The sequence below is a fragment of the Brachyhypopomus gauderio genome, chromosome 19, assembly GCF_052324685.1.
Source record: "Brachyhypopomus gauderio isolate BG-103 chromosome 19, BGAUD_0.2, whole genome shotgun sequence".
NCBI classification, from domain to species: domain Eukaryota; kingdom Metazoa; phylum Chordata; class Actinopteri; order Gymnotiformes; family Hypopomidae; genus Brachyhypopomus; species Brachyhypopomus gauderio.
Genome location: NC_135229.1, coordinates 10,295,284 through 10,315,074, shown reverse-complemented (window position 1 = coordinate 10,315,074; position 19,791 = coordinate 10,295,284). Strand labels below are relative to the sequence as shown.

The 19,791-nt window shown below is 45.3% G+C and overlaps 84 non-coding genes across 84 annotated transcripts; all 84 read right to left on the bottom strand.

The window, feature by feature from the left end:
* Positions 1 to 200: 200 nt before the first annotated feature.
* On the bottom strand, positions 201 to 271 carry trnag-gcc (transfer RNA glycine (anticodon GCC)). Its single transcript has one exon. It is a non-coding gene; the product is annotated as a tRNA-Gly (tRNA).
* A 305-nt stretch (positions 272 to 576) lies between these two features.
* trnag-gcc (transfer RNA glycine (anticodon GCC)) lies at positions 577 to 647 on the bottom strand. The gene has a single exon. It is a non-coding gene; the product is annotated as a tRNA-Gly (tRNA).
* Positions 648 to 770: 123 nt separating this feature from the next.
* On the bottom strand, positions 771 to 841 carry trnag-gcc (transfer RNA glycine (anticodon GCC)). Its single transcript has one exon. It is a non-coding gene; the product is annotated as a tRNA-Gly (tRNA).
* Positions 842 to 1,334: 493 nt separating this feature from the next.
* trnag-gcc (transfer RNA glycine (anticodon GCC)) lies at positions 1,335 to 1,405 on the bottom strand. Its single transcript has one exon. It is a non-coding gene; the product is annotated as a tRNA-Gly (tRNA).
* Positions 1,406 to 1,710: 305 nt separating this feature from the next.
* Positions 1,711 to 1,781, bottom strand: trnag-gcc (transfer RNA glycine (anticodon GCC)). Its single transcript has one exon. It is a non-coding gene; the product is annotated as a tRNA-Gly (tRNA).
* Positions 1,782 to 1,898: 117 nt separating this feature from the next.
* On the bottom strand, positions 1,899 to 1,969 carry trnag-gcc (transfer RNA glycine (anticodon GCC)). Its single transcript has one exon. It is a non-coding gene; the product is annotated as a tRNA-Gly (tRNA).
* Positions 1,970 to 2,086: 117 nt separating this feature from the next.
* On the bottom strand, positions 2,087 to 2,157 carry trnag-gcc (transfer RNA glycine (anticodon GCC)). The gene has a single exon. It is a non-coding gene; the product is annotated as a tRNA-Gly (tRNA).
* A 117-nt stretch (positions 2,158 to 2,274) lies between these two features.
* trnag-gcc (transfer RNA glycine (anticodon GCC)) lies at positions 2,275 to 2,345 on the bottom strand. Its single transcript has one exon. It is a non-coding gene; the product is annotated as a tRNA-Gly (tRNA).
* A 117-nt stretch (positions 2,346 to 2,462) lies between these two features.
* trnag-gcc (transfer RNA glycine (anticodon GCC)) lies at positions 2,463 to 2,533 on the bottom strand. Its single transcript has one exon. It is a non-coding gene; the product is annotated as a tRNA-Gly (tRNA).
* A 117-nt stretch (positions 2,534 to 2,650) lies between these two features.
* Positions 2,651 to 2,721, bottom strand: trnag-gcc (transfer RNA glycine (anticodon GCC)). The gene has a single exon. It is a non-coding gene; the product is annotated as a tRNA-Gly (tRNA).
* A 117-nt stretch (positions 2,722 to 2,838) lies between these two features.
* trnag-gcc (transfer RNA glycine (anticodon GCC)) lies at positions 2,839 to 2,909 on the bottom strand. The gene has a single exon. It is a non-coding gene; the product is annotated as a tRNA-Gly (tRNA).
* Positions 2,910 to 3,026: 117 nt separating this feature from the next.
* trnag-gcc (transfer RNA glycine (anticodon GCC)) lies at positions 3,027 to 3,097 on the bottom strand. Its single transcript has one exon. It is a non-coding gene; the product is annotated as a tRNA-Gly (tRNA).
* Positions 3,098 to 3,214: 117 nt separating this feature from the next.
* trnag-gcc (transfer RNA glycine (anticodon GCC)) lies at positions 3,215 to 3,285 on the bottom strand. Its single transcript has one exon. It is a non-coding gene; the product is annotated as a tRNA-Gly (tRNA).
* Positions 3,286 to 3,590: 305 nt separating this feature from the next.
* On the bottom strand, positions 3,591 to 3,661 carry trnag-gcc (transfer RNA glycine (anticodon GCC)). The gene has a single exon. It is a non-coding gene; the product is annotated as a tRNA-Gly (tRNA).
* Positions 3,662 to 3,778: 117 nt separating this feature from the next.
* Positions 3,779 to 3,849, bottom strand: trnag-gcc (transfer RNA glycine (anticodon GCC)). Its single transcript has one exon. It is a non-coding gene; the product is annotated as a tRNA-Gly (tRNA).
* Positions 3,850 to 3,966: 117 nt separating this feature from the next.
* Positions 3,967 to 4,037, bottom strand: trnag-gcc (transfer RNA glycine (anticodon GCC)). The gene has a single exon. It is a non-coding gene; the product is annotated as a tRNA-Gly (tRNA).
* Positions 4,038 to 4,154: 117 nt separating this feature from the next.
* Positions 4,155 to 4,225, bottom strand: trnag-gcc (transfer RNA glycine (anticodon GCC)). Its single transcript has one exon. It is a non-coding gene; the product is annotated as a tRNA-Gly (tRNA).
* A 117-nt stretch (positions 4,226 to 4,342) lies between these two features.
* trnag-gcc (transfer RNA glycine (anticodon GCC)) lies at positions 4,343 to 4,413 on the bottom strand. Its single transcript has one exon. It is a non-coding gene; the product is annotated as a tRNA-Gly (tRNA).
* Positions 4,414 to 4,530: 117 nt separating this feature from the next.
* trnag-gcc (transfer RNA glycine (anticodon GCC)) lies at positions 4,531 to 4,601 on the bottom strand. Its single transcript has one exon. It is a non-coding gene; the product is annotated as a tRNA-Gly (tRNA).
* Positions 4,602 to 4,718: 117 nt separating this feature from the next.
* trnag-gcc (transfer RNA glycine (anticodon GCC)) lies at positions 4,719 to 4,789 on the bottom strand. Its single transcript has one exon. It is a non-coding gene; the product is annotated as a tRNA-Gly (tRNA).
* Positions 4,790 to 4,906: 117 nt separating this feature from the next.
* Positions 4,907 to 4,977, bottom strand: trnag-gcc (transfer RNA glycine (anticodon GCC)). Its single transcript has one exon. It is a non-coding gene; the product is annotated as a tRNA-Gly (tRNA).
* Positions 4,978 to 5,094: 117 nt separating this feature from the next.
* trnag-gcc (transfer RNA glycine (anticodon GCC)) lies at positions 5,095 to 5,165 on the bottom strand. The gene has a single exon. It is a non-coding gene; the product is annotated as a tRNA-Gly (tRNA).
* Positions 5,166 to 5,282: 117 nt separating this feature from the next.
* trnag-gcc (transfer RNA glycine (anticodon GCC)) lies at positions 5,283 to 5,353 on the bottom strand. The gene has a single exon. It is a non-coding gene; the product is annotated as a tRNA-Gly (tRNA).
* Positions 5,354 to 5,470: 117 nt separating this feature from the next.
* Positions 5,471 to 5,541, bottom strand: trnag-gcc (transfer RNA glycine (anticodon GCC)). The gene has a single exon. It is a non-coding gene; the product is annotated as a tRNA-Gly (tRNA).
* Positions 5,542 to 5,658: 117 nt separating this feature from the next.
* On the bottom strand, positions 5,659 to 5,729 carry trnag-gcc (transfer RNA glycine (anticodon GCC)). The gene has a single exon. It is a non-coding gene; the product is annotated as a tRNA-Gly (tRNA).
* Positions 5,730 to 5,846: 117 nt separating this feature from the next.
* On the bottom strand, positions 5,847 to 5,917 carry trnag-gcc (transfer RNA glycine (anticodon GCC)). The gene has a single exon. It is a non-coding gene; the product is annotated as a tRNA-Gly (tRNA).
* A 117-nt stretch (positions 5,918 to 6,034) lies between these two features.
* Positions 6,035 to 6,105, bottom strand: trnag-gcc (transfer RNA glycine (anticodon GCC)). The gene has a single exon. It is a non-coding gene; the product is annotated as a tRNA-Gly (tRNA).
* A 117-nt stretch (positions 6,106 to 6,222) lies between these two features.
* Positions 6,223 to 6,293, bottom strand: trnag-gcc (transfer RNA glycine (anticodon GCC)). The gene has a single exon. It is a non-coding gene; the product is annotated as a tRNA-Gly (tRNA).
* Positions 6,294 to 6,786: 493 nt separating this feature from the next.
* trnag-gcc (transfer RNA glycine (anticodon GCC)) lies at positions 6,787 to 6,857 on the bottom strand. Its single transcript has one exon. It is a non-coding gene; the product is annotated as a tRNA-Gly (tRNA).
* A 117-nt stretch (positions 6,858 to 6,974) lies between these two features.
* On the bottom strand, positions 6,975 to 7,045 carry trnag-gcc (transfer RNA glycine (anticodon GCC)). Its single transcript has one exon. It is a non-coding gene; the product is annotated as a tRNA-Gly (tRNA).
* Positions 7,046 to 7,162: 117 nt separating this feature from the next.
* On the bottom strand, positions 7,163 to 7,233 carry trnag-gcc (transfer RNA glycine (anticodon GCC)). The gene has a single exon. It is a non-coding gene; the product is annotated as a tRNA-Gly (tRNA).
* A 117-nt stretch (positions 7,234 to 7,350) lies between these two features.
* On the bottom strand, positions 7,351 to 7,421 carry trnag-gcc (transfer RNA glycine (anticodon GCC)). Its single transcript has one exon. It is a non-coding gene; the product is annotated as a tRNA-Gly (tRNA).
* Positions 7,422 to 7,538: 117 nt separating this feature from the next.
* trnag-gcc (transfer RNA glycine (anticodon GCC)) lies at positions 7,539 to 7,609 on the bottom strand. The gene has a single exon. It is a non-coding gene; the product is annotated as a tRNA-Gly (tRNA).
* A 117-nt stretch (positions 7,610 to 7,726) lies between these two features.
* On the bottom strand, positions 7,727 to 7,797 carry trnag-gcc (transfer RNA glycine (anticodon GCC)). The gene has a single exon. It is a non-coding gene; the product is annotated as a tRNA-Gly (tRNA).
* Positions 7,798 to 7,914: 117 nt separating this feature from the next.
* On the bottom strand, positions 7,915 to 7,985 carry trnag-gcc (transfer RNA glycine (anticodon GCC)). The gene has a single exon. It is a non-coding gene; the product is annotated as a tRNA-Gly (tRNA).
* Positions 7,986 to 8,108: 123 nt separating this feature from the next.
* trnag-gcc (transfer RNA glycine (anticodon GCC)) lies at positions 8,109 to 8,179 on the bottom strand. The gene has a single exon. It is a non-coding gene; the product is annotated as a tRNA-Gly (tRNA).
* A 117-nt stretch (positions 8,180 to 8,296) lies between these two features.
* trnag-gcc (transfer RNA glycine (anticodon GCC)) lies at positions 8,297 to 8,367 on the bottom strand. The gene has a single exon. It is a non-coding gene; the product is annotated as a tRNA-Gly (tRNA).
* A 117-nt stretch (positions 8,368 to 8,484) lies between these two features.
* Positions 8,485 to 8,555, bottom strand: trnag-gcc (transfer RNA glycine (anticodon GCC)). Its single transcript has one exon. It is a non-coding gene; the product is annotated as a tRNA-Gly (tRNA).
* A 305-nt stretch (positions 8,556 to 8,860) lies between these two features.
* On the bottom strand, positions 8,861 to 8,931 carry trnag-gcc (transfer RNA glycine (anticodon GCC)). Its single transcript has one exon. It is a non-coding gene; the product is annotated as a tRNA-Gly (tRNA).
* Positions 8,932 to 9,048: 117 nt separating this feature from the next.
* Positions 9,049 to 9,119, bottom strand: trnag-gcc (transfer RNA glycine (anticodon GCC)). Its single transcript has one exon. It is a non-coding gene; the product is annotated as a tRNA-Gly (tRNA).
* Positions 9,120 to 9,242: 123 nt separating this feature from the next.
* trnag-gcc (transfer RNA glycine (anticodon GCC)) lies at positions 9,243 to 9,313 on the bottom strand. Its single transcript has one exon. It is a non-coding gene; the product is annotated as a tRNA-Gly (tRNA).
* A 123-nt stretch (positions 9,314 to 9,436) lies between these two features.
* trnag-gcc (transfer RNA glycine (anticodon GCC)) lies at positions 9,437 to 9,507 on the bottom strand. Its single transcript has one exon. It is a non-coding gene; the product is annotated as a tRNA-Gly (tRNA).
* Positions 9,508 to 9,624: 117 nt separating this feature from the next.
* On the bottom strand, positions 9,625 to 9,695 carry trnag-gcc (transfer RNA glycine (anticodon GCC)). Its single transcript has one exon. It is a non-coding gene; the product is annotated as a tRNA-Gly (tRNA).
* A 117-nt stretch (positions 9,696 to 9,812) lies between these two features.
* Positions 9,813 to 9,883, bottom strand: trnag-gcc (transfer RNA glycine (anticodon GCC)). The gene has a single exon. It is a non-coding gene; the product is annotated as a tRNA-Gly (tRNA).
* A 117-nt stretch (positions 9,884 to 10,000) lies between these two features.
* Positions 10,001 to 10,071, bottom strand: trnag-gcc (transfer RNA glycine (anticodon GCC)). The gene has a single exon. It is a non-coding gene; the product is annotated as a tRNA-Gly (tRNA).
* A 117-nt stretch (positions 10,072 to 10,188) lies between these two features.
* Positions 10,189 to 10,259, bottom strand: trnag-gcc (transfer RNA glycine (anticodon GCC)). Its single transcript has one exon. It is a non-coding gene; the product is annotated as a tRNA-Gly (tRNA).
* A 117-nt stretch (positions 10,260 to 10,376) lies between these two features.
* trnag-gcc (transfer RNA glycine (anticodon GCC)) lies at positions 10,377 to 10,447 on the bottom strand. The gene has a single exon. It is a non-coding gene; the product is annotated as a tRNA-Gly (tRNA).
* A 117-nt stretch (positions 10,448 to 10,564) lies between these two features.
* trnag-gcc (transfer RNA glycine (anticodon GCC)) lies at positions 10,565 to 10,635 on the bottom strand. The gene has a single exon. It is a non-coding gene; the product is annotated as a tRNA-Gly (tRNA).
* A 117-nt stretch (positions 10,636 to 10,752) lies between these two features.
* Positions 10,753 to 10,823, bottom strand: trnag-gcc (transfer RNA glycine (anticodon GCC)). Its single transcript has one exon. It is a non-coding gene; the product is annotated as a tRNA-Gly (tRNA).
* A 117-nt stretch (positions 10,824 to 10,940) lies between these two features.
* Positions 10,941 to 11,011, bottom strand: trnag-gcc (transfer RNA glycine (anticodon GCC)). The gene has a single exon. It is a non-coding gene; the product is annotated as a tRNA-Gly (tRNA).
* A 117-nt stretch (positions 11,012 to 11,128) lies between these two features.
* Positions 11,129 to 11,199, bottom strand: trnag-gcc (transfer RNA glycine (anticodon GCC)). The gene has a single exon. It is a non-coding gene; the product is annotated as a tRNA-Gly (tRNA).
* A 123-nt stretch (positions 11,200 to 11,322) lies between these two features.
* Positions 11,323 to 11,393, bottom strand: trnag-gcc (transfer RNA glycine (anticodon GCC)). The gene has a single exon. It is a non-coding gene; the product is annotated as a tRNA-Gly (tRNA).
* A 117-nt stretch (positions 11,394 to 11,510) lies between these two features.
* On the bottom strand, positions 11,511 to 11,581 carry trnag-gcc (transfer RNA glycine (anticodon GCC)). Its single transcript has one exon. It is a non-coding gene; the product is annotated as a tRNA-Gly (tRNA).
* Positions 11,582 to 11,698: 117 nt separating this feature from the next.
* trnag-gcc (transfer RNA glycine (anticodon GCC)) lies at positions 11,699 to 11,769 on the bottom strand. The gene has a single exon. It is a non-coding gene; the product is annotated as a tRNA-Gly (tRNA).
* A 305-nt stretch (positions 11,770 to 12,074) lies between these two features.
* Positions 12,075 to 12,145, bottom strand: trnag-gcc (transfer RNA glycine (anticodon GCC)). Its single transcript has one exon. It is a non-coding gene; the product is annotated as a tRNA-Gly (tRNA).
* Positions 12,146 to 12,262: 117 nt separating this feature from the next.
* trnag-gcc (transfer RNA glycine (anticodon GCC)) lies at positions 12,263 to 12,333 on the bottom strand. Its single transcript has one exon. It is a non-coding gene; the product is annotated as a tRNA-Gly (tRNA).
* A 123-nt stretch (positions 12,334 to 12,456) lies between these two features.
* Positions 12,457 to 12,527, bottom strand: trnag-gcc (transfer RNA glycine (anticodon GCC)). The gene has a single exon. It is a non-coding gene; the product is annotated as a tRNA-Gly (tRNA).
* A 123-nt stretch (positions 12,528 to 12,650) lies between these two features.
* Positions 12,651 to 12,721, bottom strand: trnag-gcc (transfer RNA glycine (anticodon GCC)). Its single transcript has one exon. It is a non-coding gene; the product is annotated as a tRNA-Gly (tRNA).
* A 117-nt stretch (positions 12,722 to 12,838) lies between these two features.
* trnag-gcc (transfer RNA glycine (anticodon GCC)) lies at positions 12,839 to 12,909 on the bottom strand. The gene has a single exon. It is a non-coding gene; the product is annotated as a tRNA-Gly (tRNA).
* A 117-nt stretch (positions 12,910 to 13,026) lies between these two features.
* Positions 13,027 to 13,097, bottom strand: trnag-gcc (transfer RNA glycine (anticodon GCC)). The gene has a single exon. It is a non-coding gene; the product is annotated as a tRNA-Gly (tRNA).
* A 117-nt stretch (positions 13,098 to 13,214) lies between these two features.
* trnag-gcc (transfer RNA glycine (anticodon GCC)) lies at positions 13,215 to 13,285 on the bottom strand. Its single transcript has one exon. It is a non-coding gene; the product is annotated as a tRNA-Gly (tRNA).
* A 117-nt stretch (positions 13,286 to 13,402) lies between these two features.
* Positions 13,403 to 13,473, bottom strand: trnag-gcc (transfer RNA glycine (anticodon GCC)). The gene has a single exon. It is a non-coding gene; the product is annotated as a tRNA-Gly (tRNA).
* A 499-nt stretch (positions 13,474 to 13,972) lies between these two features.
* On the bottom strand, positions 13,973 to 14,043 carry trnag-gcc (transfer RNA glycine (anticodon GCC)). The gene has a single exon. It is a non-coding gene; the product is annotated as a tRNA-Gly (tRNA).
* A 117-nt stretch (positions 14,044 to 14,160) lies between these two features.
* Positions 14,161 to 14,231, bottom strand: trnag-gcc (transfer RNA glycine (anticodon GCC)). The gene has a single exon. It is a non-coding gene; the product is annotated as a tRNA-Gly (tRNA).
* A 117-nt stretch (positions 14,232 to 14,348) lies between these two features.
* Positions 14,349 to 14,419, bottom strand: trnag-gcc (transfer RNA glycine (anticodon GCC)). The gene has a single exon. It is a non-coding gene; the product is annotated as a tRNA-Gly (tRNA).
* A 117-nt stretch (positions 14,420 to 14,536) lies between these two features.
* Positions 14,537 to 14,607, bottom strand: trnag-gcc (transfer RNA glycine (anticodon GCC)). Its single transcript has one exon. It is a non-coding gene; the product is annotated as a tRNA-Gly (tRNA).
* Positions 14,608 to 14,724: 117 nt separating this feature from the next.
* Positions 14,725 to 14,795, bottom strand: trnag-gcc (transfer RNA glycine (anticodon GCC)). Its single transcript has one exon. It is a non-coding gene; the product is annotated as a tRNA-Gly (tRNA).
* A 117-nt stretch (positions 14,796 to 14,912) lies between these two features.
* On the bottom strand, positions 14,913 to 14,983 carry trnag-gcc (transfer RNA glycine (anticodon GCC)). The gene has a single exon. It is a non-coding gene; the product is annotated as a tRNA-Gly (tRNA).
* Positions 14,984 to 15,100: 117 nt separating this feature from the next.
* Positions 15,101 to 15,171, bottom strand: trnag-gcc (transfer RNA glycine (anticodon GCC)). The gene has a single exon. It is a non-coding gene; the product is annotated as a tRNA-Gly (tRNA).
* A 499-nt stretch (positions 15,172 to 15,670) lies between these two features.
* Positions 15,671 to 15,741, bottom strand: trnag-gcc (transfer RNA glycine (anticodon GCC)). Its single transcript has one exon. It is a non-coding gene; the product is annotated as a tRNA-Gly (tRNA).
* A 117-nt stretch (positions 15,742 to 15,858) lies between these two features.
* trnag-gcc (transfer RNA glycine (anticodon GCC)) lies at positions 15,859 to 15,929 on the bottom strand. Its single transcript has one exon. It is a non-coding gene; the product is annotated as a tRNA-Gly (tRNA).
* A 117-nt stretch (positions 15,930 to 16,046) lies between these two features.
* On the bottom strand, positions 16,047 to 16,117 carry trnag-gcc (transfer RNA glycine (anticodon GCC)). Its single transcript has one exon. It is a non-coding gene; the product is annotated as a tRNA-Gly (tRNA).
* Positions 16,118 to 16,234: 117 nt separating this feature from the next.
* On the bottom strand, positions 16,235 to 16,305 carry trnag-gcc (transfer RNA glycine (anticodon GCC)). The gene has a single exon. It is a non-coding gene; the product is annotated as a tRNA-Gly (tRNA).
* Positions 16,306 to 16,422: 117 nt separating this feature from the next.
* Positions 16,423 to 16,493, bottom strand: trnag-gcc (transfer RNA glycine (anticodon GCC)). Its single transcript has one exon. It is a non-coding gene; the product is annotated as a tRNA-Gly (tRNA).
* A 499-nt stretch (positions 16,494 to 16,992) lies between these two features.
* On the bottom strand, positions 16,993 to 17,063 carry trnag-gcc (transfer RNA glycine (anticodon GCC)). Its single transcript has one exon. It is a non-coding gene; the product is annotated as a tRNA-Gly (tRNA).
* A 312-nt stretch (positions 17,064 to 17,375) lies between these two features.
* On the bottom strand, positions 17,376 to 17,446 carry trnag-gcc (transfer RNA glycine (anticodon GCC)). Its single transcript has one exon. It is a non-coding gene; the product is annotated as a tRNA-Gly (tRNA).
* A 117-nt stretch (positions 17,447 to 17,563) lies between these two features.
* Positions 17,564 to 17,634, bottom strand: trnag-gcc (transfer RNA glycine (anticodon GCC)). The gene has a single exon. It is a non-coding gene; the product is annotated as a tRNA-Gly (tRNA).
* Positions 17,635 to 17,945: 311 nt separating this feature from the next.
* trnag-gcc (transfer RNA glycine (anticodon GCC)) lies at positions 17,946 to 18,016 on the bottom strand. The gene has a single exon. It is a non-coding gene; the product is annotated as a tRNA-Gly (tRNA).
* A 305-nt stretch (positions 18,017 to 18,321) lies between these two features.
* trnag-gcc (transfer RNA glycine (anticodon GCC)) lies at positions 18,322 to 18,392 on the bottom strand. Its single transcript has one exon. It is a non-coding gene; the product is annotated as a tRNA-Gly (tRNA).
* A 117-nt stretch (positions 18,393 to 18,509) lies between these two features.
* Positions 18,510 to 18,580, bottom strand: trnag-gcc (transfer RNA glycine (anticodon GCC)). Its single transcript has one exon. It is a non-coding gene; the product is annotated as a tRNA-Gly (tRNA).
* A 117-nt stretch (positions 18,581 to 18,697) lies between these two features.
* trnag-gcc (transfer RNA glycine (anticodon GCC)) lies at positions 18,698 to 18,768 on the bottom strand. Its single transcript has one exon. It is a non-coding gene; the product is annotated as a tRNA-Gly (tRNA).
* A 117-nt stretch (positions 18,769 to 18,885) lies between these two features.
* trnag-gcc (transfer RNA glycine (anticodon GCC)) lies at positions 18,886 to 18,956 on the bottom strand. Its single transcript has one exon. It is a non-coding gene; the product is annotated as a tRNA-Gly (tRNA).
* A 499-nt stretch (positions 18,957 to 19,455) lies between these two features.
* Positions 19,456 to 19,526, bottom strand: trnag-gcc (transfer RNA glycine (anticodon GCC)). The gene has a single exon. It is a non-coding gene; the product is annotated as a tRNA-Gly (tRNA).
* Positions 19,527 to 19,643: 117 nt separating this feature from the next.
* Positions 19,644 to 19,714, bottom strand: trnag-gcc (transfer RNA glycine (anticodon GCC)). The gene has a single exon. It is a non-coding gene; the product is annotated as a tRNA-Gly (tRNA).
* Positions 19,715 to 19,791: the final 77 nt, after the last annotated feature.

The window sequence follows — 19,791 nt, the reverse complement described above, 5'->3', positions numbered from 1 at the left end:
CTTATTGGCTGGCTTTCTGTTACAGCTATTCGCAACGGGCCCCCGCGTGGCAGGCGAGAATTCTACCACTGAACCACCAATGCTTGCTCACTGTCTGTTTTATGTTTTATTTTTCCTGAGATTGTATCCATCTAAACAAAAGGAGGCCTTTCATTTGTTAGGTAAAGCTAAACAAAGAAGCAATCAGAACAGACAGCCTCTGCATTGGCCGGGAATCGGACCCGGGTCTCCCGCGTGGCAGGCGAGAATTCTACCACTGAACCACCAATGCTTGCTCACAGTTTGTTTTATGTTTTATTTTTCCTGAGATTGTATCCATCTAAACAAAAGGAGGCCTTTCATTTGTTAGGTAAAGCTAAACAAAGAAGCAATCAGAACAGACAGCCTCTGCATTGGCCGGGTATCGGACCCGGGTCTCCCGCGTGGCAGGCGAGAATTCTACCACTGAACCACCAATGCTTGCTCACAGTTTGTTTTATGTTTTATTTTTCCTGAGATTGTATCCATCTAAACAAAAGGAGGCCTTTCATTTGTTAGGTAAAGCTAAACAAAGAAGCAATCAGAACAGACAGCCTCTGCATTGGCCGGGAATCGGACCCGGGTCTCCCGCGTGGCAGGCGAGAATTCTACCACTGAACCACCAATGCCTGCTCCAAGTCTGTTTTTTGTTTGTTTTTCCTGAGAGAGTTTCGATCCAAACAATATTGTGACGTTTATTTGTAAGGTAATGCTTGAAATAAAAGACCCATTGTCTGGAATGGTACAGTCTCTGCATTGGCCGGGAATCGGACCCGGGTCTCCCGCGTGGCAGGCGAGAATTCTACCACTGAACCACCAATGCTTGCTCACTGTCTGTTTTATGTTTTGTTTTTCCTGGGATTGTATCCATCTAAACAAAAGGAGGTCTTTCATTTGTTAGGTAAAGCTAAACAAAGAAGCAATCAGAACTGACAGCCTCTGCATTGGCCGGGAATCGGACCCGGGTCTTCCGCGTGGCAGGCGAGAATTCTACCACTGAACCACCAATGCTTGCTCACTGTCTGTTTTATGTTTTATTTTTCCTGATATTGTATCCATCTAAACAAAAGGAGGCCTTTCATTTGTTAGGTAAAGCTAAACAAAGAAGCAATCAGAACAGACAGCCTCTGCATTGGCCGGGAATCGGACCCGGGTCTCCCGCGTGGCAGGCGAGAATTCTACCACTTAACCACCAATGCTTGCTCACAGTTTGTTTTATGTTTTATTTTTCCTGAGATTGTATCCATCTAAACAAAAGGAGGCCTTTCATTTGTTAGGTAAAGCTAAACAAAGAAGCAATCAGAACAGACAGCCTCTGCATTGGCCGGGAATCGGACCCGGGTCTCCCGCGTGGCAGGCGAGAATTCTACCACTGAACCACCAATGCTTGCTCACAGTTTGTTTTATGTTTTATTTTTCCTGAGATTGTATCCATCTAAACAAAAGGAGGCCTTTCATTTGTTAGGTAAAGCTAAACAAAGAAGCAATCAGAACAGACAGCCTCTGCATTGGCCGGGAATTGGACCCGGGTCTCCCGCGTGGCAGGCGAGAATTCTACCACTGAACCACCAATGCTTGCTCACAGTTTGTTTTATGTTTTATTTTTCCTGAGATTGTATCCATCTAAACAAAAGGAGGCCTTTCATTTGTTAGGTAAAGCTAAACAAAGAAGCAATGAGAACAGACACCCTCTGCATTGGCCGGGAATCGGACCCGGGTCTCCCGCGTGGCAGGCGAGAATTCTACCACTGAACCACCAATGCTTGCTCACAGTTTGTTTTATGTTTTATTTTTCCTGAGATTGTATCCATCTAAACAAAAGGAGGCCTTTCATTTGTTAGGTAAAGCTAAACAAAGAAGCAATCAGAACAGACAGCCTCTGCATTGGCCGGGAATCGGACCCGGGTCTCCCGCGTGGCAGGCGAGAATTCTACCACTGAACCACCAATGCTTGCTCACAGTTTGTTTTATGTTTTATTTTTCCTGAGATTGTATCCATCTAAACAAAAGGAGGCCTTTCATTTGTTAGGTAAAGCTAAACAAAGAAGCAATCAGAACAGACAGCCTCTGCATTGGCCGGGAATCGGACCCGGGTCTCCCGCGTGGCAGGCGAGAATTCTACCACTGAACCACCAATGCTTGCTCACAGTTTGTTTTATGTTTTATTTTTCCTGAGATTGTATCCATCTAAACAAAAGGAGGCCTTTCATTTGTTAGGTAAAGCTAAACAAAGAAGCAATCAGAACAGACAGCCTCTGCATTGGCCGGGAATCGGACCCGGGTCTCCCGCGTGGCAGGCGAGAATTCTACCACTGAACCACCAATGCTTGCTCACAGTTTGTTTTATGTTTTATTTTTCCTGAGATTGTATCCATCTAAACAAAAGGAGGCCTTTCATTTGTTAGGTAAAGCTAAACAAAGAAGCAATCAGAACAGACAGCCTCTGCATTGGCCGGGAATCGGACCCGGGTCTCCCGCGTGGCAGGCGAGAATTCTACCACTGAACCACCAATGCTTGCTCACTGTCTGTTTTATGTTTTATTTTTCCTGAGATTGTATCCATCTAAACAAAAGGAGGCCTTTCATTTGTTAGGTAAAGCTAAACAAAGAAGCAATCAGAACAGACAGCCTCTGCATTGGCCGGGAATCGGACCCGGGTCTCCCGCGTGGCAGGCGAGAATTCTACCACTGAACCACCAATGCTTGCTCACTGTCTGTTTTATGTTTTATTTTTCCTGAGATTGTATCCATCTAAACAAAAGGAGGCCTTTCATTTGTTAGGTAAAGCTAAACAAAGAAGCAATCAGAACAGACAGCCTCTGCATTGGCCGGGAATCGGACCCGGGTCTCCCGCGTGGCAGGCGAGAATTCTACCACTGAACCACCAATGCTTGCTCACAGTTTGTTTTATGTTTTATTTTTCCTGAGATTGTATCCATCTAAACAAAAGGAGGCCTTTCATTTGTTAGGTAAAGCTAAACAAAGAAGCAATCAGAACAGACAGCCTCTGCATTGGCCGGGAATCGGACCCGGGTCTCCCGCGTGGCAGGCGAGAATTCTACCACTGAACCACCAATGCTTGCTCACTGTCTGTTTTATGTTTTATTTTTCCTGAGATTGTATCCATCTAAACAAAAGGAGGCCTTTCATTTGTTAGGTAAAGCTAAACAAAGAAGCAATCAGAACAGACAGCCTCTGCATTGGCCGGGAATCGGACCCGGGTCTCCCGCGTGGCAGGCGAGAATTCTACCACTGAACCACCAATGCTTGCTCACAGTTTGTTTTATGTTTTATTTTTCCTGAGATTGTATCCATCTAAACAAAAGGAGGCCTTTCATTTGTTAGGTAAAGCTAAACAAAGAAGCAATCAGAACAGACAGCCTCTGCATTGGCCGGAAATCGGACCCGGGTCTCCCGCGTGGCAGGCGAGAATTCTACCACTGAACCACCAATGCTTGCTCACAGTTTGTTTTATGTTTTATTTTTCCTGAGATTGTATCCATCTAAACAAAAGGAGGCCTTTCATTTGTTAGGTAAAGCTAAACAAAGAAGCAATCAGAACAGACAGCCTCTGCATTGGCCGGGAATCGGACCCGGGTCTCCCGCGTGGCAGGCGAGAATTCTACCACTGAACCACCAATGCTTGCTCACTGTCTGTTTTATGTTTTATTTTTCCTGAGATTGTATCCATCTAAACAAAAGGAGGCCTTTCATTTGTTAGGTAAAGCTAAACAAAGAAGCAATCAGAACAGACAGCCTCTGCATTGGCCGGGAATCGGACCCGGGTCTCCCGCGTGGCAGGCGAGAATTCTACCACTGAACCACCAATGCTTGCTCACTGTCTGTTTTATGTTTTATTTTTCCTGAGATTGTATCCATCTAAACATAAGGAGGCCTTTCATTTGTTAGGTAAAGCTAAACAAAGAAGCAATCAGAACAGACAGCCTCTGCATTGGCCGGGAATCGGACCCGGGTCTCCCGCGTGGCAGGCGAGAATTCTACCACTGAACCACCAATGCTTGCTCACAGTTTGTTTTATGTTTTATTTTTCCTGAGATTGTATCCATCTAAACAAAAGGAGGCCTTTCATTTGTTAGGTAAAGCTAAACAAAGAAGCAATCAGAACAGACAGCCTCTGCATTGGCCGGGAATCGGACCCGGGTCTCCCGCGTGGCAGGCGAGAATTCTACCACTGAACCACCAATGCTTGCTCACTGTCTGTTTTATGTTTTATTTTTCCTGAGATTGTATCCATCTAAACAAAAGGAGGCCTTTCATTTGTTAGGTAAAGCTAAACAAAGAAGCAATCAGAACAGACAGCCTCTGCATTGGCCGGGAATCGGACCCGGGTCTCCCGCGTGGCAGGCGAGAATTCTACCACTGAACCACCAATGCTTGCTCACTGTCTGTTTTATGTTTTATTTTTCCTGAGATTGTATCCATCTAAACAAAAGGAGGCCTTTCATTTGTTAGGTAAAGCTAAACAAAGAAGCAATCAGAACAGACAGCCTCTGCATTGGCCGGGAATCGGACCCGGGTCTCCCGCGTGGCAGGCGAGAATTCTACCACTGAACCACCAATGCTTGCTCACAGTTTGTTTTATGTTTTATTTTTCCTAAGATTGTATCCATCTAAACAAAAGGAGGCCTTTCATTTGTTAGGTAAAGCTAAACAAAGAAGCAATCAGAACAGACAGCCTCTGCATTGGCCGGGAATCGGACCCGGGTCTCCCGCGTGGCAGGCGAGAATTCTACCACTGAACCACCAATGCTTGCTCACTGTCTGTTTTATGTTTTATTTTTCCTGAGATTGTATCCATCTAAACAAAAGGAGGCCTTTCATTTGTTAGGTAAAGCTAAACAAAGAAGCAATCAGAACAGACAGCCTCTGCATTGGCCGGGAATCGGACCCGGGTCTCCCGCGTGGCAGGCGAGAATTCTACCACTGAACCACCAATGCTTGCTCACAGTTTGTTTTATGTTTTATTTTTCCTGAGATTGTATCCATCTAAACAAAAGGAGGCCTTTCATTTGTTAGGTAAAGCTAAACAAAGAAGCAATCAGAACAGACAGCCTCTGCATTGGCCGGGAATCGGACCCGGGTCTCCCGCGTGGCAGGCGAGAATTCTACCACTGAACCACCAATGCTTGCTCACAGTTTGTTTTATGTTTTATTTTTCCTGAGATTGTATCCATCTAAACAAAAGGAGGCCTTTCATTTGTTAGGTAAAGCTAAACAAAGAAGCAATCAGAACAGACAGCCTCTGCATTGGCCGGGAATCGGACCCGGGTCTCCCGCGTGGCAGGCGAGAATTCTACCACTGAACCACCAATGCTTGCTCACTGTCTGTTTTATGTTTTATTTTTCCTGAGATTGTATCCATCTAAACAAAAGGAGGCCTTTCATTTGTTAGGTAAAGCTAAACAAAGAAGCAATCAGAACAGACAGCCTCTGCATTGGCCGGGAATCGGACCCGGGTCTCCCGCGTGGCAGGCGAGAATTCTACCACTGAACCACCAATGCTTGCTCACTGTCTGTTTTATGTTTTATTTTTCCTGAGATTGTATCCATCTAAACAAAAGGAGGCCTTTCATTTGTTAGGTAAAGCTAAACAAAGAAGCAATCAGAACAGACAGCCTCTGCATTGGCCGGGAATCGGACCCGGGTCTCCCGCGTGGCAGGCGAGAATTCTACCACTGAACCACCAATGCTTGCTCACAGTTTGTTTTATGTTTTATTTTTCCTGAGATTGTATCCATCTAAACAAAAAGAGGCCTTTCATTTGTTAGGTAAAGCTAAACAAAGAAGCAATCAGAACAGACAGCCTCTGCATTGGCCGGGAATCGGACCCGGGTCTCCCGCGTGGCAGGCGAGAATTCTACCACTGAACCACCAATGCTTGCTCACAGTTTGTTTTATGTTTTATTTTTCCTGAGATTGTATCCATCTAAACAAAAGGAGGCCTTTCATTTGTTAGGTAAAGCTAAACAAAGAAGCAATCAGAACAGACAGCCTCTGCATTGGCCGGGAATCGGACCCGGGTCTCCCGCGTGGCAGGCGAGAATTCTACCACTGAACCACCAATGCTTGCTCACTGTCTGTTTTATGTTTTATTTTTCCTGAGATTGTATCCATCTAAACAAAAGGAGGCCTTTCATTTGTTAGGTAAAGCTAAACAAAGAAGCAATCAGAACAGACAGCCTCTGCATTGGCCGGGAATCGGACCCGGGTCTCCCGCGTGGCAGGCGAGAATTCTACCACTGAACCACCAATGCTTGCTCACTGTCTGTTTTATGTTTTATTTTTCCTGATATTGTATCCATCTAAACAAAAGGAGGCCTTTCATTTGTTAGGTAAAGCTAAACAAAGAAGCAATCAGAACAGACAGCCTCTGCATTGGCCGGGAATCGGACCCGGGTCTCCCGCGTGGCAGGCGAGAATTCTACCACTTAACCACCAATGCTTGCTCACAGTTTGTTTTATGTTTTATTTTTCCTGAGATTGTATCCATCTAAACAAAAGGAGGCCTTTCATTTGTTAGGTAAAGCTAAACAAAGAAGCAATCAGAACAGACAGCCTCTGCATTGGCCGGGAATCAGACCCGGGTCTCCCGCGTGGCAGGCGAGAATTCTACCACTGAACCACCAATGCTTGCTCACAGTTTGTTTTATGTTTTATTTTTCCTGAGATTGTATCCATCTAAACAAAAGGAGGCCTTTCATTTGTTAGGTAAAGCTAAACAAAGAAGCAATCAGAACAGACAGCCTCTGCATTGGCCGGGAATCGGACCCGGGTCTCCCGCGTGGCAGGCGAGAATTCTACCACTGAACCACCAATGCTTGCTCACAGTTTGTTTTATGTTTTATTTTTCCTGAGATTGTATCCATCTAAACAAAAGGAGGCCTTTCATTTGTTAGGTAAAGCTAAACAAAGAAGCAATGAGAACAGACACCCTCTGCATTGGCCGGGAATCGGACCCGGGTCTCCCGCGTGGCAGGCGAGAATTCTACCACTGAACCACCAATGCTTGCTCACAGTTTGTTTTATGTTTTATTTTTCCTGAGATTGTATCCATCTAAACAAAAGGAGGCCTTTCATTTGTTAGGTAAAGCTAAACAAAGAAGCAATCAGAACAGACAGCCTCTGCATTGGCCGGGAATCGGACCCGGGTCTCCCGCGTGGCAGGCGAGAATTCTACCACTGAACCACCAATGCTTGCTCACAGTTTGTTTTATGTTTTATTTTTCCTGAGATTGTATCCATCTAAACAAAAGGAGGCCTTTCATTTGTTAGGTAAAGCTAAACAAAGAAGCAATCAGAACAGACAGCCTCTGCATTGGCCGGGAATCGGACCCGGGTCTCCCGCGTGGCAGGCGAGAATTCTACCACTGAACCACCAATGCTTGCTCACAGTCTGTTTTATGTTTTATTTTTCCTGAGATTGTATCCATCTAAACAAAAGGAGGCCTTTCATTTGTTAGGTAAAGCTAAACAAAGAAGCAATCAGAACAGACAGCCTCTGCATTGGCCGGGAATCGGACCCGGGTCTCCCGCGTGGCAGGCGAGAATTCTACCACTGAACCACCAATGCTTGCTCACAGTTTGTTTTATGTTTTATTTTTCCTGAGATTGTATCCATCTAAACAAAAGGAGGCCTTTCATTTGTTAGGTAAAGCTAAACAAAGAAGCAATCAGAACAGACAGCCTCTGCATTGGCCGGGAATCGGACCCGGGTCTCCCGCGTGGCAGGCGAGAATTCTACCACTGAACCACCAATGCTTGCTCACAGTTTGTTTTATGTTTTATTTTTCCTGAGATTGTATCCATCTAAACAAAAGGAGGCCTTTCATTTGTTAGGTAAAGCTAAACAAAGAAGCAATCAGAACAGACAGCCTCTGCATTGGCCGGGAATCGGACCCGGGTCTCCCGCGTGGCAGGCGAGAATTCTACCACTGAACCACCAATGCCTGCTCCAAGTCTGTTTTTTGTTTGTTTTTCCTGAGAGAGTTTCGATCCAAACAATATTGTGACGTTTATTTGTAAGGTAATGCTTGAAATAAAAGACCCATTGTCTGGAATGGTACAGTCTCTGCATTGGCCGGGAATCGGACCCGGGTCTCCCGCGTGGCAGGCGAGAATTCTACCACTGAACCACCAATGCTTGCTCACTGTCTGTTTTATGTTTTGTTTTTCCTGAGATTGTATCCATCTAAACAAAAGGAGGCCTTTCATTTGTTAGGTAAAGCTAAACAAAGAAGCAATCAGAACAGACAGCCTCTGCATTGGCCGGGAATCGGACCCGGGTCTCCCGCGTGGCAGGCGAGAATTCTACCACTGAACCACCAATGCTTGCTCACAGTTTGTTTTATGTTTTATTTTTCCTGAGATTGTATCCATCTAAACAAAAGGAGGCCTTTCATTTGTTAGGTAAAGCTAAACAAAGAAGCAATCAGTACAGACAGCCTCTGCATTGGCCGGGAATCGGACCCGGGTCTCCCGCGTGGCAGGCGAGAATTCTACCACTGAACCACCAATGCTTGCTCACAGTTTGTTTTATGTTTTATTTTTCCTGAGATTGTATCCATCTAAACAAAAGGAGGCCTTTCATTTGTTAGGTAAAGCTAAACAAAGAAGCAATCAGAACAGACAGCCTCTGCATTGGCCGGGAATCGGACCCGGGTCTCCCACGTGGCAGGCGAGAATTCTACCACTGAACCACCAATGCTTGCTCACAGTTTGTTTTATGTTTTATTTTTCCTGAGATTGTATCCATCTAAACAAAAGGAGGCCTTTCATTTGTTAGGTAAAGCTAAACAAAGAAGCAATCAGAACAGACAGCCTCTGCATTGGCCGGGAATCGGACCCGGGTCTCCCGCGTGGCAGGCGAGAATTCTACCACTGAACCACCAATGCTTGCTCACTGTCTGTTTTATGTTTTATTTTTCCTGAGATTGTTTCCATCTAAACAAATGGAGGCCTTTCATTCGTTAGGTAAAGCTAAATAAAGAAGCAATCAGAACAGACAGCCTCTGCATTGGCCGGGAATCGGACCCGGGTCTCCCGCGTGGCAGGCGAGAATTCTACCACTGAACCACCAATGCCTGCTCCAAGTCTGTTTTTTGTTTGTTTTTCCTGAGAGAGTTTCGATCCAAACAATATTGTGACATTTATTTGTAAGGTAATGCTTGAAATAAAAGACCCATTGTCTGGAATGGTACAGTCTCTGCATTGGCCGGGAATCGGACCCGGGTCTCCCGCGTGGCAGGCGAGAATTCTACCACTGAACCACCAATGCCTGCTCCAAGTCTGTTTTTTGTTTGTTTTTCCTGAGAGAGTTTCGATCCAAACAATATTGTGACATTTATTTGTAAGGTAATGCTTGAAATAAAAGACCCATTGTCTGGAATGGTACAGTCTCTGCATTGGCCGGGAATCGGACCCGGGTCTCCCGCGTGGCAGGCGAGAATTCTACCACTGAACCACCAATGCTTGCTCACAGTTTGTTTTATGTTTTATTTTTCCTGAGATTGTATCCATCTAAACAAAAGGAGGCCTTTCATTTGTTAGGTAAAGCTAAACAAAGAAGCAATCAAAACAGACAGCCTCTGCATTGGCCGGGAATCGGACCCGGGTCTCCCGCGTGGCAGGCGAGAATTCTACCACTGAACCACCAATGCTTGCTCACTGTCTGTTTTATGTTTTATTTTTCCTGAGATTGTATCCATCTAAACAAAAGGAGGCCTTTCATTTGTTAGGTAAAGCTAAACAAAGAAGCAATCAGAACAGACAGCCTCTGCATTGGCCGGGAATCGGACCCGGGTCTCCCGCGTGGCAGGCGAGAATTCTACCACTGAACCACCAATGCTTGCTCACAGTTTGTTTTATGTTTTATTTTTCCTGAGATTGTATCCATCTAAACAAAAGGAGGCCTTTCATTTGTTAGGTAAAGCTAAACAAAGAAGCAATCAGAACAGACAGCCTCTGCATTGGCCGGGAATCGGACCCGGGTCTCCCGCGTGGCAGGCGAGAATTCTACCACTGAACCACCAATGCTTGCTCACAGTTTGTTTTATGTTTTATTTTTCCTGAGATTGTATCCATCTAAACAAAAGGAGGCCTTTCATTTGTTAGGTAAAGCTAAACAAAGAAGCAATGAGAACAGACACCCTCTGCATTGGCCGGGAATCGGACCCGGGTCTCCCGCGTGGCAGGCGAGAATTCTACCACTGAACCACCAATGCTTGCTCACAGTTTGTTTTATGTTTTATTTTTCCTGAGATTGTATCCATCTAAACAAAAGGAGGCCTTTCATTTGTTAGGTAAAGCTAAACAAAGAAGCAATCAGAACAGACAGCCTCTGCATTGGCCGGGAATCGGACCCGGGTCTCCCGCGTGGCAGGCGAGAATTCTACCACTGAACCACCAATGCTTGCTCACAGTTTGTTTTATGTTTTATTTTTCCTGAGATTGTATCCATCTAAACAAAAGGAGGCCTTTCATTTGTTAGGTAAAGCTAAACAAAGAAGCAATCAGAACAGACAGCCTCTGCATTGGCCGGGAATCGGACCCGGGTCTCCCGCGTGGCAGGCGAGAATTCTACCACTGAACCACCAATGCTTGCTCACAGTCTGTTTTATGTTTTATTTTTCCTGAGATTGTATCCATCTAAACAAAAGGAGGCCTTTCATTTGTTAGGTAAAGCTAAACAAAGAAGCAATCAGAACAGACAGCCTCTGCATTGGCCGGGAATCGGACCCGGGTCTCCCGCGTGGCAGGCGAGAATTCTACCACTGAACCACCAATGCTTGCTCACAGTTTGTTTTATGTTTTATTTTTCCTGAGATTGTATCCATCTAAACAAAAGGAGGCCTTTCATTTGTTAGGTAAAGCTAAACAAAGAAGCAATCAGAACAGACAGCCTCTGCATTGGCCGGGAATCGGACCCGGGTCTCCCGCGTGGCAGGCGAGAATTCTACCACTGAACCACCAATGCTTGCTCACAGTTTGTTTTATGTTTTATTTTTCCTGAGATTGTATCCATCTAAACAAAAGGAGGCCTTTCATTTGTTAGGTAAAGCTAAACAAAGAAGCAATCAGAACAGACAGCCTCTGCATTGGCCGGGAATCGGACCCGGGTCTCCCGCGTGGCAGGCGAGAATTCTACCACTGAACCACCAATGCCTGCTCCAAGTCTGTTTTTTGTTTGTTTTTCCTGAGAGAGTTTCGATCCAAACAATATTGTGACGTTTATTTGTAAGGTAATGCTTGAAATAAAAGACCCATTGTCTGGAATGGTACAGTCTCTGCATTGGCCGGGAATCGGACCCGGGTCTCCCGCGTGGCAGGCGAGAATTCTACCACTGAACCACCAATGCTTGCTCACTGTCTGTTTTATGTTTTGTTTTTCCTGAGATTGTATCCATCTAAACAAAAGGAGGCCTTTCATTTGTTAGGTAAAGCTAAACAAAGAAGCAATCAGAACAGACAGCCTCTGCATTGGCCGGGAATCGGACCCGGGTCTCCCGCGTGGCAGGCGAGAATTCTACCACTGAACCACCAATGCTTGCTCACAGTTTGTTTTATGTTTTATTTTTCCTGAGATTGTATCCATCTAAACAAAAGGAGGCCTTTCATTTGTTAGGTAAAGCTAAACAAAGAAGCAATCAGTACAGACAGCCTCTGCATTGGCCGGGAATCGGACCCGGGTCTCCCGCGTGGCAGGCGAGAATTCTACCACTGAACCACCAATGCTTGCTCACAGTTTGTTTTATGTTTTATTTTTCCTGAGATTGTATCCATCTAAACAAAATGAGGCCTTTCATTTGTTAGGTAAAGCTAAACAAAGAAGCAATCAGAACAGACAGCCTCTGCATTGGCCGGGAATCGGACCCGGGTCTCCCACGTGGCAGGCGAGAATTCTACCACTGAACCACCAATGCTTGCTCACAGTTTGTTTTATGTTTTATTTTTCCTGAGATTGTATCCATCTAAACAAAAGGAGGCCTTTCATTTGTTAGGTAAAGCTAAACAAAGAAGCAATCAGAACAGACAGCCTCTGCATTGGCCGGGAATCGGACCCGGGTCTCCCGCGTGGCAGGCGAGAATTCTACCACTGAACCACCAATGCTTGCTCACTGTCTGTTTTATGTTTTATTTTTCCTGAGATTGTTTCCATCTAAACAAATGGAGGCCTTTCATTCGTTAGGTAAAGCTAAATAAAGAAGCAATCAGAACAGACAGCCTCTGCATTGGCCGGGAATCGGACCCGGGTCTCCCGCGTGGCAGGCGAGAATTCTACCACTGAACCACCAATGCCTGCTCCAAGTCTGTTTTTTGTTTGTTTTTCCTGAGAGAGTTTCGATCCAAACAATATTGTGACATTTATTTGTAAGGTAATGCTTGAAATAAAAGACCCATTGTCTGGAATGGTACAGTCTCTGCATTGGCCGGGAATCGGACCCGGGTCTCCCGCGTGGCAGGCGAGAATTCTACCACTGAACCACCAATGCCTGCTCCAAGTCTGTTTTTTGTTTGTTTTTCCTGAGAGAGTTTCGATCCAAACAATATTGTGACATTTATTTGTAAGGTAATGCTTGAAATAAAAGACCCATTGTCTGGAATGGTACAGTCTCTGCATTGGCCGGGAATCGGACCCGGGTCTCCCGCGTGGCAGGCGAGAATTCTACCACTGAACCACCAATGCTTGCTCACAGTTTGTTTTATGTTTTATTTTTCCTGAGATTGTATCCATCTAAACAAAAGGAGGCCTTTCATTTGTTAGGTAAAGCTAAACAAAGAAGCAATCAAAACAGACAGCCTCTGCATTGGCCGGGAATCGGACCCGGGTCTCCCGCGTGGCAGGCGAGAATTCTACCACTGAACCACCAATGCTTGCTCACTGTCTGTTTTATGTTTTATTTTTCCTGAGATTGTATCCATCTAAACAAAAGGAGGCCTTTCATTTGTTAGGTAAAGCTAAACAAAGAAGCAATCAGAACAGACAGCCTCTGCATTGGCCGGGAATCGGACCCGGGTCTCCCGCGTGGCAGGCGAGAATTCTACCACTGAACCACCAATGCTTGCTCACTGTCTGTTTTATGTTTTATTTTTCCTGAGATTGTATCCATCTAAACAAAAGGAGGACTTTCATTTGTTAGGTAAAGCTAAACAAAGAAGCAATCAGAACAGACAGCCTCTGCATTGGCCGGGAATCGGACCCGGGTCTCCCGCGTGGCAGGCGAGAATTCTACCACTGAACCACCAATGCTTGCTCACAGTTTGTTTTATGTTTTATTTTTCCTGAGATTGTATCCATCTAAACAAAAGGAGGCCTTTCATTTGTTAGGTAAAGCTAAACAAAGAAGCAATCAGAACAGACAGCCTCTGCATTGGCCGGGAATCGGACCCGGGTCTCCCGCGTGGCAGGCGAGAATTCTACCACTGAACCACCAATGCCTGCTCCAAGTCTGTTTTTTGTTTGTTTTTCCTGAGAGAGTTTCGATCCAAACAATATTGTGACGTTTATTTGTAAGGTAATGCTTGAAATAAAAGACCCATTGTCTGGAATGGTACAGTCTCTGCATTGGCCGGGAATAGGACCCGGGTCTCCCGCGTGGCAGGCGAGAATTCTACCACTGAACCACCAATGCTTGCTCACTGTCTGTTTTATGTTTTGTTTTTCCTGGGATTGTATCCATCTAAACAAAAGGAGGTCTTTCATTTGTTAGGTAAAGCTAAACAAAGAAGCAATCAGAACAGACAGCCTCTGCATTGGCCGGGAATCGGACCCGGGTCTCCCGCGTGGCAGGCGAGAATTCTACAACTGAACCACCAATGCTTGCTCACTGTCTGTTTTATGTTTTATTTTTCCTGATATTGTATCCATCTAAACAAAAGGAGGCCTTTCATTTGTTAGGTAAAGCTAAACAAAGAAGCAATCAGAACAGACAGCCTCTGCATTGGCCGGGAATCGGACCCGGGTCTCCCGCGTGGCAGGCGAGAATTCTACCACTGAACCACCAATGCTTGCTCACAGTTTGTTTTATGTTTTATTTTTCCTGAGATTGTATCCATCTAAACAAAAGGAGGACTTTCATTTGTTAGGTTAAGCTAAACAAAGAAGCAATCAGAACAGACAGCCTCTGCATTGGCCGGGAATCGGACCCGGGTCTCCCGCGTGGCAGGCGAGAATTCTACCACTGAACCACCAATGCTTGCTCACAGTTTGTTTTATGTTTTATTTTTCCTGAGATTGTATCCATCTAAACAAAAGGAGGCCTTTCATTTGTTAGGTAAAGCTAAACAAAGAAGCAATCAGAACAGACAGCCTCTGCATTGGCCGGGAATCGGACCCGGGTCTCCCGCGTGGCAGGCGAGAATTCTACCACTGAACCACCAATGCTTGCTCACAGTTTGTTTTATGTTTTATTTTTCCTGAGATTGTATCCATCTAAACAAAAGGAGGCCTTTCATTTGTTAGGTAAAGCTAAACAAAGAAGCAATCAGAACAGACAGCCTCTGCATTGGCCGGGAATCGGACCCGGGTCTCCCGCGTGGCAGGCGAGAATTCTACCACTGAACCACCAATGCTTGCTCACAGTTTGTTTTATGTTTTATTTTTCCTGAGATTGTATCCATCTAAACAAAATGAGGCCTTTCATTTGTTAGGTAAAGCTAAACAAAGAAGCAATCAGAACAGACAGCCTCTGCATTGGCCGGGAATCGGACCCGGGTCTCCCGCGTGGCAGGCGAGAATTCTACCACTGAACCACCAATGCTTGCTCACTGTCTGTTTTATGTTTTATTTTTCCTGAGATTGTATCCATCTAAACAAAAGGAGGACTTTCATTTGTTAGGTAAAGCTAAACAAAGAAGCAATCAGAACAGACAGCCTCTGCATTGGCCGGGAATCGGACCCGGGTCTCCCGCGTGGCAGGCGAGAATTCTACCACTGAACCACCAATGCTTGCTCACAGTTTGTTTTATGTTTTATTTTTCCTGAGATTGTATCCATCTAAACAAAAGGAGGCCTTTCATTTGTTAGGTAAAGCTAAACAAAGAAGCAATCAAAACAGACAGCCTCTGCATTGGCCGGGAATCGGACCCGGGTCTCCCGCGTGGCAGGCGAGAATTCTACCACTGAACCACCAATGCCTGCTCCAAGTCTGTTTTTTGTTTGTTTTTCCTGAGAGAGTTTCGATCCAAACAATATTGTGACGTTTATTTGTAAGGTAATGCTTGAAATAAAAGACCCATTGTCTGGAATGGTACAGTCTCTGCATTGGCCGGGAATAGGACCCGGGTCTCCCGCGTGGCAGGCGAGAATTCTACCACTGAACCACCAATGCTTGCTCACTGTCTGTTTTATGTTTTGTTTTTCCTGGGATTGTATCCATCTAAACAAAAGGAGGTCTTTCATTTGTTAGGTAAAGCTAAACAAAGAAGCAATCAGAACAGACAGCCTCTGCATTGGCCGGGAATCGGACCCGGGTCTCCCGCGTGGCAGGCGAGAATTCTACAACTGAACCACCAATGCTTGCTCACTGTCTGTTTTATGTTTTATTTTTCCTGATATTGTATCCATCTAAACAAAAGGAGGCCTTTCATTTGTTAGGTAAAGCTAAACAAAGAAGCAATCAGAACAGACAGCCTCTGCATTGGCCGGGAATCGGACCCGGGTCTCCCGCGTGGCAGGCGAGAATTCTACCACTGAACCACCAATGCTTGCTCACAGTTTGTTTTATGTTTTATTTTTCCTGAGATTGTATCCATCTAAACAAAAGGAGGACTTTCATTTGTTAGGTTAAGCTAAACAAAGAAGCAATCAGAACAGACAGCCTCTGCATTGGCCGGGAATCGGACCCGGGTCTCCCGCGTGGCAGGCGAGAATTCTACCACTGAACCACCAATGCTTGCTCACAGTTTGTTTTATGTTTTATTTTTCCTGAGATTGTATCCATCTAAACAAAAGGAGGCCTTTCATTTGTTAGGTAAAGCTAAACAAAGAAGCAATCAGAACAGACAGCCTCTGCATTGGCCGGGAATCGGACCCGGGTCTCCCGCGTGGCAGGCGAGAATTCTACCACTGAACCACCAATGCTTGCTCACAGTTTGTTTTATGTTTTATTTTTCCTGAGATTGTATCCATCTAAACAAAAGGAGGCCTTTCATTTGTTAGGTAAAGCTAAACAAAGAAGCAATCAGAACAGACAGCCTCTGCATTGGCCGGGAATCGGACCCGGGTCTCCCGCGTGGCAGGCGAGAATTCTACCACTGAACCACCAATGCTTGCTCACAGTTTGTTTTATGTTTTATTTTTCCTGAGATTGTATCCATCTAAACAAAATGAGGCCTTTCATTTGTTAGGTAAAGCTAAACAAAGAAGCAATCAGAACAGACAGCCTCTGCATTGGCCGGGAATCGGACCCGGGTCTCCCGCGTGGCAGGCGAGAATTCTACCACTGAACCACCAATGCTTGCTCACTGTCTGTTTTATGTTTTATTTTTCCTGAGATTGTTTCCATCTAAACAAATGGAGGCCTTTCATTCGTTAGGTAAAGCTAAACAAAGAAGCAATCAGAACAGACAGCCTCTGCATTGGCCGGGAATCGGACTCGGGTCTCCCGCGTGGCAGGCGAGAATTCTACCACTGAACCACCAATGCCTGCTCCAAGTCTGTTTTTTGTTTGTTTTTCCTGAGAGAGTTTCGATCCAAACAATATTGTGACATTTATTTGTAAGGTAATGCTTGAAATAAAAGACCCATTGTCTGGAATGGTACAGTCTCTGCATTGGCCGGGAATCGGACCTGGGTCTCCCGCGTGGCAGGCGAGAATTCTACCACTGAACCACCAATGCTTGCTCACAGTTTGTTTTATGTTTTATTTTTCCTGAGATTGTATCCATCTAAACAAAAGGAGGCCTTTCATTTGTTAGGTAAAGCTAAACAAAGAAGCAATCAGAACAGACAGCCTCTGCATTGGCCGGGAATCGGACCCGGGTCTCCCGCGTGGCAGGCGAGAATTCTACCACTGAACCACCAATGCTTGCTCACTGTCTGTTTTATGTTTTATTTTTCCTGAGAGAGTTTCGATCCAAACAATATTGTGACATTTATTTGTAAGGTAATGCTTGAAATAAAAGACCCATTGTCTGGAATGGTACAGTCTCTGCATTGGCCGGGAATCGGACCTGGGTCTCCCGCGTGGCAGGCGAGAATTCTACCACTGAACCACCAATGCTTGCTCACTGTCTGTTTTATGTTTTATTTTTCCTGAGATTGTATCCATCTAAACAAAAGGAGGCCTTTCATTTGTTAGGTAAAGCTAAACAAAGAAGCAATCAGAACAGACAGCCTCTGCATTGGCCGGGAATCGGACCCGGGTCTCCCGCGTGGCAGGCGAGAATTCTACCACTGAACCACCAATGCTTGCTCACTGTCTGTTTTATGTTTTATTTTTCCTGAGATTGTATCCATCTAAACAAAAGGAGGCCTTTCATTTGTTAGGTAAAGCTAAACAAAGAAGCAATCAGAACAGACAGCCTCTGCATTGGCCGGGAATCGGACCCGGGTCTCCCGCGTGGCAGGCGAGAATTCTACCACTGAACCACCAATGCTTGCTCACACTTTGTTTTATGTTTTATTTTTCCTGAGATTGTATCCATCTAAACAAAAGGAGGCCTTTCATTTGTTAGGTAAAGCTAAACAAAGAAGCAATCAGAACAGACAGCCTCTGCATTGGCCGGGAATCGGACCCCGGTCTCCCGCGTGGCAGGCGAGAATTCTACCACTGAACCACCAATGCCTGCTCCAAGTCTGTTTTTTGTTTGTTTTTCCTGAGAGAGTTTCGATCCAAACAATATTGTGACGTTTATTTGTAAGGTAATGCTTGAAATAAAAGACCCATTGTCTGGAATGGTACAGTCTCTGCATTGGCCGGGAATCGGACCCGGGTCTCCCGCGTGGCAGGCGAGAATTCTACCACTGAACCACCAATGCTTGCTCACTGTCTGTTTTATGTTTTGTTTTTCCTGGGATTGTATCCATCTAAACAAAAGGAGGTCTTTCATTTGTTAGGTAAAGCTAAACAAAGAAGCAATCAGAACAGACAGCCTCTGCATTGGCCGGGAATCGGATCCGGGTCTCCCGCGTGGCAGGCGAGAATTCTACCACTGAACCACCAATGCTTGCTCACAGTTTGTTTTATGTTTTATTTTTCCTGAGATTGTATCCATCTAAACAAAAGGAGGACTTTCATTTGTTAGGTTAAGCTAAACAAAGAAGCAATCAGAACAGACAGCCTCTGCATTGGCCGGGAATCGGACCCGGGTCTCCCGCGTGGCAGGCGAGAATTCTACCACTGAACCACCAATGCTTGCTCACAGTTTGTTTTATGTTTTATTTTTCCTGAGATTGTATCCATCTAAACAAAAGGAGGCCTTTCATTTGTTAGGTAAAGCTAAACAAAGAAGCAATCAGAACAGACAGCCTCTGCATTGGCCGGGAATCGGACCCGGGTCTCCCGCGTGGCAGGCGAGAATTCTACCACTGAACCACCAATGCTTGCTCACAGTTTGTTTTATGTTTTATTTTTCCTGAGATTGTATCCATCTAAACAAAAGGAGGCCTTTCATTTGTTAGGTAAAGCTAAACAAAGAAGCAATCAGAACAGACAGCCTCTGCATTGGCCGGGAATCGGACCCGGGTCTCCCGCGTGGCAGGCGAGAATTCTACCACTGAACCACCAATGCTTGCTCACAGTTTGTTTTATGTTTTATTTTTCCTGAGATTGTATCCATCTAAACAAAATGAGGCCTTTCATTTGTTAGGTAAAGCTAAACAAAGAAGCAATCAGAACAGACAGCCTCTGCATTGGCCGGGAATCGGACCCGGGTCTCCCGCGTGGCAGGCGAGAATTCTACCACTGAACCACCAATGCTTGCTCACTGTCTGTTTTATGTTTTATTTTTCCTGAGATTGTTTCCATCTAAACAAATGGAGGCCTTTCATTCGTTAGGTAAAGCTAAACAAAGAAGCAATCAGAACAGACAGCCTCTGCATTGGCCGGGAATCGGACTCGGGTCTCCCGCGTGGCAGGCGAGAATTCTACCACTGAACCACCAATGCCTGCTCCAAGTCTGTTTTTTGTTTGTTTTTCCTGAGAGAGTTTCGATCCAAACAATATTGTGACATTTATTTGTAAGGTAATGCTTGAAATAAAAGACCCATTGTCTGGAATGGTACAGTCTCTGCATTGGCCGGGAATCGGACCTGGGTCTCCCGCGTGGCAGGCGAGAATTCTACCACTGAACCACCAATGCTTGCTCACAGTTTGTTTTATGTTTTATTTTTCCTGAGATTGTATCCATCTAAACAAAAGGAGGCCTTTCATTTGTTAGGTAAAGCTAAACAAAGAAGCAATCAGAACAGACAGCCTCTGCATTGGCCGGGAATCGGACCCGGGTCTCCCGCGTGGCAGGCGAGAATTCTACCACTGAACCACCAATGCTTGCTCACTGTCTGTTTTATGTTTTATTTTTCCTGAGATTGTATCCATCTAAACAAAAGGAGGCCTTTCATTTGTTAGGTAAAGCTAAACAAAGAAGCAATCAGAACAGACAGCCTCTGCATTGGCCGGGAATCGGACCCGGGTCTCCCGCGTGGCAGGCGAGAATTCTACCACTGAACCACCAATGCTTGCTCACTGTCTGTTTTATGTTTTATTTTTCCTGAGATTGTATCCATCTAAACAAAAGGAGGCCTTTCATTTGTTA